This window comes from Meles meles, chromosome 6 (genome assembly GCF_922984935.1).
Source record: "Meles meles chromosome 6, mMelMel3.1 paternal haplotype, whole genome shotgun sequence".
In the NCBI taxonomy this organism is placed as follows: domain Eukaryota; kingdom Metazoa; phylum Chordata; class Mammalia; order Carnivora; family Mustelidae; genus Meles; species Meles meles.
Window position 1 is genome coordinate 133,039,307 of NC_060071.1, and position 15,886 is coordinate 133,055,192.

A 15,886-nucleotide genomic window follows, 5' to 3' on the forward strand; every position below is an offset into this window, starting at 1 on the left:
AACTCCTCTACACAAAGATATGCTAAAATATTCACAGTGGCTCATTTCTTCCAGCCTCTTTTTCTGGTTAAATTTTTTTTATCTACTGCCATGTCTTGATCCACCCATATACCACATCCACAGCTGTGTCCTAGGAACAATACTGTTTAAGAAAGATGACTGAATTTTGAGCTATTGTCTGGCCCTAGATAATTCTGAGACTGTAGGGATAATGAGGGCTAACAATTGCCCCACTGTTGGTGTAGGTGGTGGAGTTAAAAAGTGTGTAGTGAATGCCTGCCTCCTCAGAATGGCTGGGGAAGGGCTCTTATGGAGCACAGATATCCCAGAGAGCTGAGAGCTGGCCAGCACAGGTGCAAGGTCAAGTGAGCAGAAGGAACAGGACGACGAGGATAAGGATACCAGAGACCAGGGCAGCTCTGGGGCACTCTATAAGGAAAGAACTGGCACAGAGAACAAACGTGCAGCCTTGGAGGGATGGGGAGAGATGCCAATCAAAACAGCCAAGATGAAAAGTCACAGATCACTCCCATAATCAGCAAGAGTAAAGAGAACAGGAAAACTGTGAAGTCTCTTATACCACTACTGCGGTCATTTCAGGCTTTCTGGAAAGAAGTTTGGAAATTTCTCTCATGAGCCTTAAAATCAAGATTGCCTTTGGACCCAGTAAGGGAGATGGTAAAGTTGGCCCCCACTGTTCATCCTTGCCTAAATCCCTGACTCTGTCATGTGACTTTGCAGTACCCTCTGACTATGAATAGGGCAGAATCCCCTGCCCCTTGACCCTGGCCTTAGCCACCTGACTTGCCTTGTGGTGTTAGTAAATGTGAGACAAGCTGAGACTTGCAAAGCATGTGTAAGAATGAGCTTTCCGTGGCTTTTCCAATGACATGAGAACATGCTTGAGCCAGCCTGCTGGAGGATGAGAGACAGAGCCAAGTTCCCCTGGTTGCCCCAGCTCTGGCTAGCCTGTATCAGCTGACACCCAGCCAATCAATGCCCAGACACGAAAGCAAGCCCAGCCAAGATCAGCAAAGCCAGCTGGTAGACCCCGGGCTGACCCCAGTCAGGTGAGCAATAATGCTTACTATTTATGTCACATAGTTTTGTTTTGTAGCAGTATTATAGCAATAGACAACTAATACTCCCATCAGCTCTACAGCTAAGAATTTGTCCAAAGATAAATCATCGTAAGTATATGCAAAGACTTGGCTGCATGTAGGCTTATCACAACATTGTTTATTATATGAAAAATATTAAAACTTAACATAGGCAATAAGGAGATATTAGTTTATTAGATCAAATAAATTGATCTGTATAATGAAGTAACACCCAGCCATTGGATGTCATAGAAAAGCATTCAGAAAGATGAAAGAATATTTACCACATACTAAACTGATCATCACACTATGTATAAAATGATGGGGTGCTTGGTGGCTCAGTGGGTTAAGCCTCTGCCTTCAGCTCAGGTCATGATCTCAGGGTCCTGGGATCGAGCACCTCTGCTCAGCAGGGTGTCTGCTTCCTGCTCTCTCTCTCTCTCTGCCTGCCTCTCTGCCTATTTGTGATCTCTGTCAAATAAATAAAATCTTTAAAAAATAAAATAAAACCTGGCCATTCACAGACCTGTACCCCTGGGGCTAATAATATATTATATGTTAATAAAAAAATTAAAAATTTTAAAAAATAAAATAAAATAAAATGATACCATACTCATAAATAGGTATGATTAGAATAAATAAAAGACTGAAACATAAACACCAAAATATGAGTAGTCATTTTCTCTGGGTGGTGTGCCCATGGGAGATTTTCATCCTCTTGATTTCATTTATAGGCCATTTCTTCAGTAAACATGTGTACCTTTAGAACTGTCTTTCAAACTAATGGTGAAATTAAGAAGAGGGCCCTCAGCAGACAAGGCCACTGGAGTTGTTCCTGGAAACAGGTGGGAAAAACTGAGATGGATAAATGTGGACCGAGAGCAATCAGAAACCAGCTCCACGGAGATGGCAGAGAGGGAGACAAATGCTGGCAGAAAAGGTCTGATAAGGGTGAGCGCTGCTCTTTCACCTGACTCTCTCCATTTTCTCCTCTTTAATTTGGGATGGGGAGGGAAAGGACAGCTGCATTATTAATGCATTAATTATGATAATATTCTGTGCACAACTAATACATGTCAAACCGTCCTCATGCCAAATTGAAAACTGACATTTTTACTTCATGAATATTGCCCCATCAGTGACATTTATTGTACATTCCCAATCTTGCAACAGTGAATGTCAGGTCAACTATCAAGCGTTTGCTTTCCTTCCACTTTATTTCCTATTTTAAAGCAGTAGGCTGTCACTGTTAATTGGGATGCAAAGTCAGATTGCACTCGGAGAGTTTGAGGCCTCTTATTTCCCGAACACCTTGCGTTGGTCCCTGGAAAACTGTCTGGCACCCGGACTGCCTGTCAACCTCTATCTCATCTTCATCCCACTTGAGCCAAAATCATCACCACTGCCCCAGCCTGCCCCATGTCTATTTTTTGTTTTGTTTTGTTCTTCGGAACACTCATCATCACCAATGATACTGTATATTTATTGATTTTGTTGATTGCCTATCACTCTCCATTAGAGTATAAGCTCTCAGAGGGAAGGAATTTTGTTTTATCCACTGCTGCATTCCCAGCACCTATAATAATCCCACCACATAGTAAGGGTTCGATGAATATTTGCTCAAGGAATGAATCACTTTGCATGAATGGACTTCTTGGAATCTCCAGCGGTGAAGTGTTCCAGCCAAAAATTTCATTCCATTAAACTATATGATGATCTTCTGAATCCCAAGTTATTAGCGACCTACAAAATGGGCTTTTTAAGAGAACTACATCATGGGGGCAACTGGGTGCCTCAGTCAGTTAAGCATTTAACCCTTGATTTCAGCTCAGGTTATGATTGCAGGGTCGTGAGATCAAGCCCTGCATCAGACTCTGCCTTTGGCGAGCGTCTGCTTGGGATTCTCTTTCTCCCTCTCCCTCTGCCCCCCAGCTCCCTATGCACACACGCTTGCACAAGCATGCGCAGTCTCTCAAATAAATAAATCTATAAAAAAAAAAAAGAAAGAAAGAAAGCTACATCATTTAGGTACTCATTTTTCATCTCCCATTTCAGATTCATTCTTGAAAAACCCTCAATTACACCCCCACACCCCCTATGCTCCATATCATTCATTGATCACCAATTCCCAACTCCCATGTTTCCTGGAAATTTTCACCAACCTCCTTCTACAAAGTTCCTTAAACAACCAACAAGCATTTACTCATAATCAAGTATGTGTTCATTACTGAGCTAGAGAAGAACAAAGAAGAGAAAACAGCCTGTGATAGCAAAAGTATATAACGTAGTTGGAAGAAAACTTTGGATGTAACATCATCTTGAATGTCTGCTATAATTTCAAACTTGATATGCCCAAAACTGAACTTACTATATGTCTGCCAAACCATCTTCCCTAGCATTTTCCTATGAAAATGGCATGTCATCAATAACATTAACTATACTAAAATCACAAGTCATTATTTAGTAAATAACATTTATCAACAATCACATTATCATAGCAATCACAGAAAAAATAAATCATGCATTTTTATCAAAAAAATCAATAGGGTGTTTTCTACTTTTAAGAAATAAAGAATATGTGTTCGTGTGTGTGTGTGTGTGTGTAAAGATTCAAATAAATAAATCTGTGTTCAATGAACAAACATAAAATAACAAACTGCATAAGATAATTCATGGCAAAGTTACTAAGCACCTAAGGTTGAAGGAAATTCAGAACAATGAGGGAGATGAAGCTTGAATTGGATGCCCAGAGCATGGTGCAGAAAGTTCCAGAAGACACTCCTTTGCTGCCCCTCCATCTCTACTTCTTCCCTCCCATACCCCTGACGCAGAGGGCTGGGTGGCTTCAGGAAACCATTTCTACTATTTCAAGAAATAGTATTCTTTCTATCAAAAAGACATTTTAAAAATAAACCTACATTATTTAATGTAAACAACAGTCTTTTATACTGAAAAAAAGTCTTCCTTATATTTTGAAATTAAAATGTGTCTTTTATGAGAAGAAGCACTAAGAGTTGCCAAAATATTTCTTTAAAAGTGATCCATGTTGGTCACCATGATTCATTTAAATATATTATTTTGAAACTCAAAAGTTAATCACTACTCTAGATTACCGTCCACCAACAGGGGAATTGTGACCACAGGAAACAGTATCTACTAATAATGATCTTGGGATGCAGGTGTGCACGGGCCTGTAACCAAGTCCTGACACATCCCATCATTAAATGTAGACAGAGAAGTGAGAACCACATGCAAGCATCAATGTGCCTTCTAGGAAGACTGGAAGTCTTCACAGTATAAAATAATCACGTAAAACTCTTCAAGCGGTCTGATCCAGAAAAGAGTTGGTTTTGGATCTAGATACAGACAACTGCCCACCATGGCCTCGGGAGATGGAGCAAACAAAGAGAACTCCACCTGTAACCAGCAAGGACCCCGCATCTCGACGCCCTCAAGGTGGGCAGGCTCTGGAGACTAGACTACCTAGTGGCCATGAGAAAGCCTGCCACCTTTCACAAGCAAGGCTCTCTGGGACCCAGAAGAGCAAGCTGGGGGTGGGGGTGGGGGCAGGGGAGAGGGAGCCTGGAACTGAAAAGACAGAATGAGAGAAGTGACAGGAAAGGAATGCAGTCAGGCCCCTCAGCATCGTGTCAGTAGAAACACCAGATGTGAACTGTAATTACTTTTCCCCCCAATTCTGTTGGTGTTTTACAAACCAGGACTGACACTTGAACAAAGAGCCTTGAAAAAGCAATCAGGAGCTAGCTATGTAAATAGCAGGTGCTTCGAATCTACCCAAAGCCTTTTTCAAAGAGTCGAGAAGACAGTGGTCGCAGCCTCCCCGTACACACACCGCCAGGAGCGGGTGCACTTAGGTCTGGCAGTGTATAAATTCATCTGGCATAAGGAACACTGAATTGTGAACCCTTCAACTCATGGGGCTGGGGGGGGTACTAACTCCATGGGATATTTGTTAGTGAAAGGAAGGAAAAGAAGAGCCGGGAGCCTACGGCATATACCCTGTCCTAGCAGACTTAATGCATGCTTCATCTGGGGCCCTGAGGAATTCCAAAAACAAGACGCATTTTGTGTTGTGTAATTGTGCATTTGTATAACATCGTGTGGGACTTTTCGCTCTATGCCTCTACCCCTTTCCAACAACAAAATCAAAAGAAATGGTATTCTCAAGTAACTACCAATGTCCAACATCTAGTAAACACTCAAAGTTTGTAGAGCTGCAAAGACGTGAAATGGAGAAAACCGTAGCCAAGCTATATTCCAAATACAGTCCTACTCAAGAAGCTCTCATCCTGTTTCCCCACTAGTCTGGGGGTTTCTACGGTATCTACATCACCAAAAAAATGGAGACTTACCCCCAAAAGGCAACTAACGTTGCACACAAAACTGGAAATTTGGTTTTGTCGTCTGAGTTCAAAGATAAAATCAGGCCCCCAATCATCAGATTTGGTCGATTTTACCTCCTAAATTGCTTCCTCCTCTGTCCTCTCATCTCTATCCTCAATTCCTCGGATAACACCTCCTCAATGGTCTTCTGGCCCTGGGTCCCGCCTTCTCTAATCCATGCCCCAGGGAGTGACCAGTTATCTTTAAAAGTTTGTGATCTGTCACTTTACCACTCTAAAAACCATCATTTCTGGTCAAGGTGGAAAAGGATGTGGGAGGAGAGCTTGCGAAGCATACATGGAAATGAGCAGAAATGCCTGAGGGCTGCCAGCAACAAGGGTGACATCCCAGGGACAGGGTCCCTAGCTCCTGGCACGGCCACCACTGGGCCCCAGATGGGCTGCTGCCCCCCCACCCCCAAAATCAACACAGTGAACTCTTCCATCCATGGAGCCTGGCTCATGTACCTTTTTTTTTTTTTTTTAGATTTTATTCATTTATTTGAGAGAGAGAGAGAGAATGAGAGAGAGAGCATGAGAGGAGAGAGGTCAGCAGGAGAAACAGACTCTCTGGAGATCATAGAGCCTGATGTGGGACTCGATCCCAGACTCCAGGATCATGACCTGAGCAGAAGGCAGTTGCTTAACCCACTGAGCCACCCAGGAGCCCCCTCATGTGCTTTTCGAAGGCTGGGGAAAGTGAGACCAGGTTTTTGGGCTTCAGCATCCTGTCTTCCTTTCAGAATCACATGAGTGAACTCCAGAAACACAGAAAGGGGGCTTGACTACTGGGCAGCTTCAAAAAAAATCACAAATGCAATTATCTAATCAAACTGAGTTACTTTTTGCCGATTTCTCAGAACACGGCGGGCACAGCAAGGATCCACTCCCACTCATCCCTGTTCCTCAACCCTCGGCACAGCATTTGACCAGACAGAGAAATGAAGACCCACTGTCTCTTTCTGCCAGGGTTCTGAAAGATAGAATACTGGTGGGATGCTGCTGGAAAACTGCCTGGCCGCCCAGAGTTGCATAATGGGCTTAAACTTAGAACTAAAATGAACCTGACAGAATTCCCTATATTTCCCATCTGAGCTTCAAACTGAACCCTAAAAAGCCCTACAGCTTAAAAAACTCCAAACCAGTAGAACGGCGCCAAGAAAAATCATTCCGCCATATGCCAGGTGTTCTACATATAGTAAGAAACTCATTTAATGTTGATAAACATGGCTATGGATGAAATGTCTGTATCCCCCCCAACCCCAGATTCCTATGTTGAAATCCCAACCCCCAATATGATGCTAGTCAGAGGTGGGACCTTCAGGAGGTAATCAGGTCATAAAAGAAAGCTCTCATGAACGGGATAGTATCTTACAAGAAGAGACGTAAACGATTTCTTCTCAGCAATGTGAAGACACCATATCTGCCAGCACCTTGAACTTGGGCTTCCCAGCCTCCAGAACTGTGAGAAACACACAACTATTGTTTAAGCCTTCAAGTCTATCGTACTCAGTATGAGCGTAAGATGAACCTTTGAAATAGGTGCTGCCGTCAATTTTAGTTGCAGAAACCTGCCCATGTGGAAATGGAGAATGGGCTCTTGCCCTCTGGACTACGCCTTCTGAAAGTGTGGTCCCTGGGTAGCAACAGCTCCTGAGAAACTCCTAGAACTGTGCAGTCATGGAACCCACCACAGACCTGCTAAGTCAGACTCTCTAAGGGAGGACCCAGCAATCTCTAGTTTAACAAGCCCTGCTGGTGTTTCCGATGCCCACAAAATGTAACAACTTCTTCTTCTTCTTTTTTTTTTTTAAGATTTTATTTATTTATTTGACAGACAGAGACCACAAGTAAGCAGAGAAGCAGGCAGAGAGAGAGGAGGAAGCAGGCTCCCTGCCGAACAGAAAGCCGGATGCAGGGCTTGATCCCAGCACCCTGGGATCATGACCTGAGCTGAAGGCAGAGGCTTAACCCACTGAGCCACCCAGGCGCCCTGTAACAACTTCTTCGTAGTAACAGCAGTGTTTCCAGAAGTATGGTATGCCTTCCCTCAAGGGTATGATGCATTCGCCACGTGGACGAACCTTTTTTTTTTTTTTTTAATTTAGCTGTTATGTATCCATTTGAATATATATTGGATTAAAAAAAAAAACCACCTGGCTCCCACACTGAACCCATAATTTCACAGGCGCCCTGCTTAAGAAGATGCCAAAACTCCTTAAGTCAAACAAGACAATCAGAATAAAGAAAACCAATACTGTTGTAACAGTAAAAATAGTGAACCACCTGATCTATAAATTTACTAAAGTCTGAGATACACATCACCCCTTCAGTCCCAGCTGTGAACTAAGGATGAGAAGATGAGCCCCACTTCTCCCTGGGCTTCTTCCAGGGTCTACTACCCTTTCCAAAATCACCTTGACCTGAAACCTAGACTTAAACCCTTTGACGCTAATTAAAATTAAGAGGAAGAAAAGCTTGTAGTTCCATCTCCTCTGACAGAATGAGAGCCTGAGAACCCAGAGAGAAAGGGACAAGGGAGGAGAAAACACTAAAAAAGTGGGAAAGGGTTCAGAATTGGGAAGCCCAGGTCATGAAGGCAAAGTCCACCATCTTCCCCCATTATTCGTCCTGGTGTCACTCACAACCCATCCTTAGGTACCTCTTGCAAAAAGACATTCACTCTGGCAAGGTTAAAATGGAAAGGGCAGTCAGGCCCGTATCTTAATTTTTCTGCTACTACTACTACTAATAATAATAATGATAATAATACTTGCTTACTATTATTATTTTTCATAATAATGCCACTTAAACCCCGCTCAATATGAGGTTTAACAAGCCCATTAAGAACAGGAAACCTATTTCCTGCCCGGCACTGTTTATGCACATCACCAGGAGACACTCACTGGCTGGGGGAGCCCCATTAGCGCTAACCAAGAGTCTTGGCAGGAGCTCATGAAAGGAAAAAGAAATCCCACAAGTACAATTACCGTGTGGTCAGTGAGGTCATAGCTCCTGTCTGGCTGGACTGTACTCTAGGCTGAGGATCCAGAGATGCCTCAGGTTGACTCCATGATCATACTGGAGACAGGGAGCCTCCTGCCCCTTTTGCTTCTCGAGCTGGCTGGGCAGTCTACCAGGATGACGAGCTCTGGGGAAAGCTGAGAGGCACTAAAGGCCAGTTTCTTATGTACCTTCCTATCCAGCATTCCCCCATAATAGACCACAGTCCCCACTATCGCCTGGTTCTTCATACTATTCTGCCTCCTGGTTACTCAGAACCCTGGCTCTTCTGATGACTTCTTTGGAGCCAAGAGACCGCTACAGGACCCGTGCTCCCACAGCCCTCTTCACACTTAACTTCCCTCTGGGGCCTCCGCTTGAGAAAGAACTGTCTACCTAATCCAGGGGGCAAAGCCACCAGCACTTCCCCTGGGGAAAGGATGCCCAACCCAGGTAAGGTGAAGCCAGAAATCACCTCTCCGGGGAGCTCAAAGAATCCAAAGCAGTGAATCCCCCTGGTGGACAGATTCCATAGACCTGTGCCCCACTGAGACCAGTCAGGAAATATCTGGGCACAAGGGGGTGCTCTCTGAATCCTTCTGCCCGCCCTCCAGCCAAATCACACACTAACCACAGAGTGGGCTTGGTCGGCTCCAAGCTACTTTTCTCCTCCAGAGCTCAGCACCTCCCACCCCGAGTGACGCTTCCTGCCCAGCAGAGGGCAGCAGCCGGCAGAGGCTGGAACCATGGGTGTGAACCATGTCATGCTCCAGGAGAAAAAGGAGGCAAGGAGCCAGGGAGGGGAGGAAGGAGTCAGCAGGAGGAAGGGAGGAAGCAGGAGAACTTGACACTGGATGGCTTTGCCCCTCGGCTCACACCTCTGGGGGAGGCCGGTTTTCCAGCCAGGGCTCCCCACAACCCAACGCTCTCTGGCTAGTTGGGCTCACCTCCAAATGGCCAGTTTGGAAGGTTTTTGGGGTTATTAACCTGGCCCCGCGAGCACCAGCATACCTCTCCGCTTTCCCTTACTCAGCTGCTGACGCCACATGGAAAAGTAGAAGAAAAAGGAAAGGAGGGAAAAGTCCCAGGTAGTTCTACCTTCAGAGCACATACTTCTGGCATCAGCTTCCTTTCGCTGGCAGCGGCATTTACATGAAAACAGGACCACAGACTCCCTGGGCAAGGGGTCACTGTCTGTCCTTGCGGGACTGCGGCCAAAGCTGGCAGGTGAGCAACATGAGTCTGGGGCATCTGGTTTTTAGACTATCCTTTGAGAGGAAGCAGGTTCGGCACAGGCTCCAGGGATTACTCTGGAGCCGTGAGCAGCACCAGCAAGCAGGACAGGAGTCATCGTCCAAGACCCTGGGAAGCCTTCTCGGAGGCAGAACTTCCAAGGAGTGGAGGTAGCACTTTCCGGTGTGACTGCTAGGCTATTGATAAGAGAACAGAAGGCAAGCTGAGGACAAAGCAGAAGCTGAAACTCCCCAACCCACCCCCCCCCAGCAGGATTTTTGAGACATTCCTCTTGCACTCCTGGCTGCCCTGTAGCTAAGGAAAGGAAAAACAGTTAACTTAGAGCGATCACAATCCTACAAGACAGGAGTCTCCCTCAGTTTACAAATGTCTTAGCGGATCTACGAGAACAAAGCATTTCTATCCACGGCCTAGCTTCCGGAAGGGAATGTAGATACAATTAAATGTCCTTATAACCTGCAGCCCATTGGCAGATACTTGAAGGGGCAGAGTGTGAAGTTCCTCCAGGAAGCTCCCAGCTATCTTCAGGTTAATGCCTTGCTAGAGGGGGAAAAACAACCTTAACTTGACTAAGGCAAGGCCTCCTGGTATTTAACATACGAAATCCTTTTGAAACCTCCCTTTTCCTTACCTCCCCTAACCCCATAGTATACAATCAGCCACCCCTTCCTGCCCAGGGTCCTATCCCTGTGCTTTACCAACTTTTTGCACCAAAGAGGTCCCAAGAATTCCTTCTTAGTCAGACTTCACCCACCGAACATCACCTGTATTCCCAACACCGTCACTATAATGTTTCTTCCAGCTTCGCCTTCCTGTGGATCAGGGTCCAGGCCATATGGAATCCCAAACTCCTCAGCAGGTCGACTATGTAAGGCAGGAAGGCCGCAGTCCGGACCTCGCGTAGACCCATGCACAAAGTAAGTCCTCAATAAATATAAGCTGATACGTAAAACGCGCTGCCTACGCTTCCTGACAGTCATCTACTGTTTTACTCCATCCAAAGTACTCTTACGTCTATTACCACATTAGCACGTGGCAGCAACTCCATAAGGGCGACAGCCACCAACCAATCCATTTTCTAGATGGGGAAATAGAGGTGAAAAGAGATTAAACAAATGTTAAATGGGAAAGACAAAACTGAAACCGGTGTGAGGGTCTACTTTGAGTCGCTATGAACTTGAACTTGAAATCATGGCCGAATATGATGATCCCCTTCTCTCTAACCGTCAAGACACTCTGACTGTCAAAACACTGGATGTGGCAAACGCCCAGTGATTTCAAAATTCTCTTCACACTAGGAACATTCCTCACCTGAGCCATCCGTTTCAGGGACTCAGGGGCAAGAGCCTTCCACTTCTAGGAAATCCAAGAAGCAGAGCTCTGCTTACAGGGGAAACAGGAAGATGAAAGACCCTGTTTTGTGCAAGTTTATGACTTCTAGACTGGGTCGACTGGCAACCGAAAGGCAGGCTCCTTTGGATCCTGGCTCCCACTGACTCCTTGATCTGTCCACCTAACGACTATTAACTGAGCACCTTCTATGTTCAAAGAACTATCTTGAGGACTTGCGGGAAGATGAAATAAGCACAAGGCAAAGTTATCCCTGCCTGTAAGGCACTTACAGTCTATTTGGGTAGACACCATATGGACATTCAAAATAGCACGCGGCAGTACACGCCAAATGCCAAATGAGCAGTGATGATAATGAGCATTTTAAAACTTCAGAGTGGAGCGGCCCCAAGTGCTAAGCAAGTCAGAGGAGACTGAACAGAGGAAGTGGAGCCTGATCTGAGCCCGGAAGTGAGGGCAAGAATCAGAAATATGGAGAAGAGATGAGGTGGAAGGATTTTCTCAATATGGGTTGGGGTGGGACAGAGAGTGACTGAGACCCCCCAACTACCGCCAACCCCATGTGCCAAGCACCGTGCTAGCCTGTGCCAGGTTTGGGCAGTGCAATGTGCAAAGTCTACTAGGGAGGCAGTGAGGACGTCAGCCCAGAGAACAAGTGGATATAAGCGATGAGCAAGCAGAAGGCTAGCTGAGGACAAAGAGCAAGCAGACACCCTGCCACCTGGCCCCCCACCCCCACTCCTTGGTGGGGTATGTGTGATATTCTTCCAGGAAGTTCCCAACCATCTTCAATGTTAATACCTTCCTAGAGAGAAAACATACCTTAAATTGACAATGGCAAGGCCTCCGGTATACTGTGGGTCCTCTTTACCATATGAAAGTCCTTTTGGGGGCACCTGGGTAGCTCAGTGGGTTAAAGCCTCTGCCTTCAGCTCAGGTCATGATCTCAGGGTCCTGGGATCAAGCCCGCATCAGGCTCTCTGCTCAGCAGGGAGCCTGCTTCCCCCCCCCCCCACGCCTGCCTCTCTGCCTACTTGTGATCTCTGTCTATCAGATAAATAAAATCTTTAAAAAAAAAATGAAAAGAAGTCCTTTTGGACACCTCCCTTTTTCCTTACCTCCCCCAAATCCCAAGTATATAATCAGCCCCCCTCACAACCTCAGTGCAGCAGCTCTTTGTGCCCAGGGGTCATGCCTCTGTGCTCTAAAAACCACCATTGTGCAGCAAAGAAGTCTCAAGAGTTCTTTCTTGATGGTTGGCTCCGGACCTCATCCCACTGAACCCCAACATATTCCAAAACCACATCATAATGACCAGCAACCAGTGAGCTAAGACATGAGTATCAGGCCAAGGAATGCAGATTTGATTCCAAAGAGGAAACATGCAATGCCTAAGTAGAGATGAAAATGGCCCGCAGCTGGGCATAATCGGCAGTGCCTGGTAATATCCTTGAGAAGTCGCGGTTCCAACCTCATGCAAACATTCCCCAAAGCAAAAGAAGGAACAAGGAATGGGTGAAGTAGGAGCCCAGTTGTCTCTAGGTAGGAACCATGCTAGGAGACATTCATGAACCTCCCACCATAAGGAGGTGGGAGGCCATTCTTGACAGAGGCAAGCTTCATAACCTTCATGTTGAGACAGGAATGGGAGGAGGGGGACCAAAGAAGGTGGAGACAAAAGATGTTCACTTATATTAACCAGTCACTGGCATCAAATGCAGAATTCACTTCTTCTGATTGTTTTATTATTATTATCAGGGAGAAAGTGCCAGGCCTTTCTTCCCCCCCTAAGTATTTAAAATGCTGCTGTAACAGTAAATATCACCTCTGGCATATTGGTCCTGGAAGAAAAGAGTATGATTTGGAATACCTAATTGAAACGTGCTACAGTAGATAAAGCAGCTGCAGACTGACATTTAAAGGTAGGAGACACTACGGAAGACATGAAATATTACTGTTGCTGCCTCAAAGGCAAACGCCACTGTCACAGAATGGAAACATGCTCCAGTTCTGTCTCCCCCTTCCATCCCCGCAGGGCCTCACTCCCCAGATCTCTGCTGTCAGGTACGAAGCTATCCTAGCTCTGCCTTTAGCCACCCAAACTGCTGCCATTGAGAATGCCAAGGGACAGGTAAAAAAGAATGACATCATTCTCATTCTCTTTTGGGCCTACACACCCATCCCAACATCCTAGGTCTTATTTCTTGATAACACATTCGCATGGAGGTGGGTAGGCCAGGCAGGAGAGGAAAGGAAAAGACCTTGTCAGGCCATCTCAATAGGTCTCATTAAAAAACTGCTTTATGCCACCTCGGAAGAAACATGGTAAGAGACTAAAGGTTATCAGTGCTTAAAGCCAGCAAGCCCTGTCCATTGCTAATTGGATATCCTTCCTTTTCAGAGGATAGTTCTAGATAGTTTACCACTTACTCTCTTCACCCAAGCTTCAGAATAAAGACAACTTAACCCCCTAACAATCAGACTCAGTTCAAGTCGCAGTAAGCACATTTTCATCAAAACTGTTTTCAACATGTGTCTATCCACCTAAGTGGCTGGTTTCCAAAGGTGGGCCCCCAATGAACCATGACTCCTAGTGCTTATGCCTTTGTGTATTCTCATGACCCTAAATATAAGCTGGTCCCATCACTCGCTTTTAGTTAACAGAATATGGTAGAAATGGCACTGAGGGGCTCCTGAAGCTAAGTCTTAAGAGGTCTTGTAGTTTCTGTCTGGCTTTCTGAGAATCTGTGCTGTTAAGATTCCACCCACTTGGAAGCCAGCCACCATGCTGTAGGAAGCCCAGAGCACATGGAGAGGTCACGTGTAGGTTCTCTCCCACTGAGCTCTCTAGTCAACTGCTCTCCCTGTATGTGAACGAGATACCTTTGATGCTCCTACTGATCAAGATACCAGGAAGTTGATAGCCAATAAAGTGGGGGGGGGAACTTTCAACTGATCAAATTGTGATGCATAATAAAAAGTTTTATTTTTTTAAGATTTTTATTTATTTGACAGAGATCACAAGAGAGGCAGGCAAAGAGAGGGGGGGAAGCAGGCTCCCTGCTGAGCAGAGAGCCCGATGTGGGGCTCGATCCCAGGATGTTGGGATCATGACCCTAGCTGAAGGCAGAGGCTTTAACCCACGGAGCCACCCATGTGCCCCTGTAATAAAAAGTTTTAATCCACTAAGTTTTGGAGCATTTTGTTTTCTTACAATGGGTAATCAGAGACAGAAATGTAGTAGAGAGTTGCTGAAACAAAACCCTACTGTTACTAGTGTTCAATATGTAATGTGAGTGAGAAATAAATCCATGCTATTTAAAGGCCACCCAGATTTAGGGTTTAATTTGTTGCTACAGTATAATCAAGTCTATGCTGCCTGATATAATCACCATAATGGGGGGGGAAGCATCCTGAGAAAGCATAACTCTGATATGTTTTTAATCTTTTAGGGACCCATCTCTATAAATGAAGTCCTGAAACTCAAATGCAACGACATTTCAGAGTCACTCAGGAAGTGATGCAATGAGATTTGCAAGAATCACTTGTTACACCTTCAAGCCAGAAGTTGTACTGTGCTTCCTCCAAGAGCTTACTTAAAGTCTCTTTTCCCCAGAATTCTAATACAAGGGCCTCCAGACCTGTGTGCATTCCAAGGGCTTTGGTATGAAGAGAAATTCTGGGTGGGGAAACCAAACTACACCAAAGCCTGTACTTCAGGTGCTGAATGATTGAACACAGATGGCTACAATGACCCAGCTCACTCTTAATAACCCTCTCAGCACCCACTGCCCTCGAGGCCCATGGGCTAAGGAGGGTTCACATCTCAGAAAAGTCAGTGTGTACCTCGCCCTGAAGGAAAGATTATGCTGTATCTCCAACAACGATTTAATTAGAAAGCGCTGCTATTTGTTAAATAAATACTCATGCATTATGAAACACATCTTCCACTCTGCCCAGCAAGGTTGGGACCCGAATCCCTGGCTGAGAAAAAAGGGTTTGCTGTCTCTTGGGACGTCCCAAGCCCAGCCAGGACGTTATCAGAGAAGACAATGAGTCTTCTCTGGCATAATTTTCAGTTGCCAGTTTGGGGGGTAAATCCTATACCTTCAAAGGTCTGATTTTACCAGAACAGTTTCATATAGTTCATCTATCCCAGTGTAAGTAGGTACATCTAGTGAAAGTTGGGGGGAAATCTTCCAGAAAAGACCAACTGAATCACCCCTATCAGAAGAGATAAGGATCACCTGTGGCTTGCTGCCTCTACCTGCAACAGACCCTTTCCCAGACAAGGGCCTTTTACCAGCTGGCTAGCTTCCAGACTTGAGACAACTCCTTTTAGCACTTACTGAGGGTCTTGTTACAAACAAAGCATTGCAGCGCAAGCCAAAGTGAGGAAGTAAAACATAGTTTACAACCCAGAAGACGCTCACTGCAGACAAGTGCACAAGTGACCACTGGGCAAAGCCAAGCAATGTGAGATGTTATTAAAAAAACCCAGAAACCAAGTGCTAGGGAGGCCTTAGAGAAAAAGCCACTGCTCTCCTGCCCCTAAATGCATCCAGTCCGCATCCCAACCTATCCCCAGCTGCGTCATTACCATGCTCAAGTGTCCCAAACGTGTTGAAGGCTTTTACTTAAGATACCGTCTTGTATATGTCAAATGGCAAAGATTACAAAGGTGGATAAAGTTCCACCCAGACAAGCCCATGTACTGGCTCCTGTACCATGTTCTGTGGGTAAAGGTCATGAACACTGGCAGCTGCAGTAGACAAA

General features: G+C 45.4%; 1 protein-coding gene across 26 annotated transcripts in view; it reads right to left on the reverse strand.

Annotated features, from left to right (window-relative positions):
- Nucleotides 1-15,886, reverse strand: part of NRXN3 (neurexin 3) — a 1,600,055-nt gene that overhangs the window by 1,212,864 nt on the left and 371,305 nt on the right. The gene's annotated exons all lie outside the window — the stretch shown is intronic.